A 2,329-nucleotide genomic window follows, 5' to 3' on the forward strand; every position below is an offset into this window, starting at 1 on the left:
TCCTTCCACATTCTTTGCCCTTTCAATTTTTCGAAACATTATAATCACGACATAATCCCCGGGAAATGGCTATGTAAATACCCTACCCTTTTGTTTTCTCTGTAAAAGAAAATTATATCAGATCAATTTTACCAAAATTGAAAGTTCCTACTCTCATGTAACAGACAAATCCACCCCAATATTCCATCGATACCAAAACATTAAAATACCGCCATCTAGTTTTTTTTCCTACAACCTATTACACTATTTATTTTTATGAAATAATATGCCTAACTAAATACTACTTCTACTTCAACTATTTTCCTACCCTCCGTAACTACCTAAGTCGAAAATAATGTTACTAGGTAACTAAAAATATTTCTGAGATATTACAACTCTCCCTCACAACCCCTATTTGAAAAACACGGTCTCCATATCCTTTATTCCTATTCAGGCTGTTTGTGTAAATGTGCCTTACCTGTCTAACTGTCAAATTTATGAAAAAACTAAACTGCCAATGTCAACCTGACATAACCTTAACCTTTTTTTTTCGGCACTAAACAAACAAAACAAAAGCATGCGTCGTTGTGTTCAACAATATCGATCGCATGAAGAAATCTAAAGTTTACCCGATTAAACTAACGAAACTCTTAAATAATGAGTGAATCTAATAGGTAAGTGTCATTATATTATCGAAAACCCGTGTATGCATGCTGTTAAACTAAATTCTCGACCTCAAATTATAGATATTCAAAATAAACAACACCTGAATTGTTAGTTATTCATACGTACAAAAGCTCTGTTTTGCGGATCTTGTGTTTGTAATAGATATATTGTTATAAAAATCTAACTCAGTTAAATATCTCCCATACAGTTTTTAATACCGACAAAACTAACCAACATATTTTAACTTATTGTCAACCCCTCACCTTTTAAATAAGTACCTATCCTAATCATTTGGTCTCCAACTCCTATATTTACATAATTTTATTTGAATTATACCTATATCATTATTTGTTTTATTTCAGGACCAAACATAACAATGCAAACCCAACTACACTCTTTGTTGAACTAAAACCCATGATAAACCACTGATCAAACCATCCACTGTGACAAAACATTCACAAAGCCTCACTACTTATAGACCAAAGTTACTATTCTTCAATAAGTAAGTAACTATTTTTTTCTACATATTGTAATACAATTTTTATTTATACTTCCTGTACTTAGATTTTGTTAGACTGTTATGAAAATCATAACCCTGTAGATCCAATATTAATTAAATCATAAAACCATTCCCTAAATGTATTAATGTATTATCCTATTAGTCTACTTAAGTTATATTGAACTAAATAGTCATTTCCTGAATTTTTATAATTATGTAAATTATCACAATACTTAGCTTTTCTAATTAAATTCTATTCTTCTTTTCAGGATATGACATACTTTTTGAATGCTGATGATGATGATGATGTTCTCTATTTGACAACCAAACTCTGAGATTATATACTATGAAGTAAACATCCTGACTCAGATGAAGAAGTGAATTGCAACCGCGCTCAAAATAGGAACAACTAAACTACCCACATAGTTCTTAACTTACAAATAATATATTGAAACTAAATGAGGTCCTAGCCTACTTCACCTGGTCTAGCACTTAATCAACAACAGTAACTTGCTACACATTAATTGTTTTCTAAATTTATTGTTATGTCGGACCACTACCTTTTCATCGCAATTTTTTTCAAATGAGATTATTGTTAAATTTTCTTTTCTTTATTTACTGTAACTCATACTTGTATTTGTTTAGGGAAATGTCCGATAACATCTGCTACTAATTGGCTCTCTGGAATTTGATAATTAGACATTTGGGCTTTTCCGGTTACTCTTAAGTTTGGATGATAGCATAGATAGTGTTACAGTTCTATCCCAACTCCTATGAACAATGTTGTATAATATATCTACTTTTTCAAACATTCAAGTACCTATAATAATTTTAGAGCCCAGTTTTTAAACTACCTAGTCAATGACAAGCAAAGATCCGATCCAGAAGCACAATCAACCACACCAACAAACCAAAGAACCCGCACAACAAAACTCATACAATCAATACCAAACTGAACCAACCCAGCCAAAAGGATGATTAATAATTATAGACTAGTTGCTATAACTACCGATCCCCCCCCAACCAGGCCAGTCCAGCCCGGAACCAACCACACAAGCTCCGCCACGCAAACCCCTCGATCCACTGATGCAGCCGACCGCACCTCCAGACCAAAATCCCCACCCCTCATCTACCTGGGCCAGAATTTCTTTATCTATTCTAATCATTTCAGGTTGTTCATAAGGA

General features: G+C 33.0%; 1 long non-coding RNA gene across 1 annotated transcript; it reads left to right on the forward strand.

The window, feature by feature from the left end:
- The first annotated feature begins 285 nt into the window (after positions 1-285).
- LOC119694798 lies at positions 286-1,692 on the forward strand. Its single transcript, XR_007266525.1, has 3 exons — positions 286-653; positions 1,008-1,147; positions 1,414-1,692. It is a non-coding gene; the product is annotated as an uncharacterized LOC119694798 (long non-coding RNA).
- The last annotated feature ends 637 nt before the right edge of the window (positions 1,693-2,329 follow it).

This window comes from Plutella xylostella, chromosome 8 (assembly GCF_932276165.1).
Source record: "Plutella xylostella chromosome 8, ilPluXylo3.1, whole genome shotgun sequence".
NCBI classification, from domain to species: domain Eukaryota; kingdom Metazoa; phylum Arthropoda; class Insecta; order Lepidoptera; family Plutellidae; genus Plutella; species Plutella xylostella.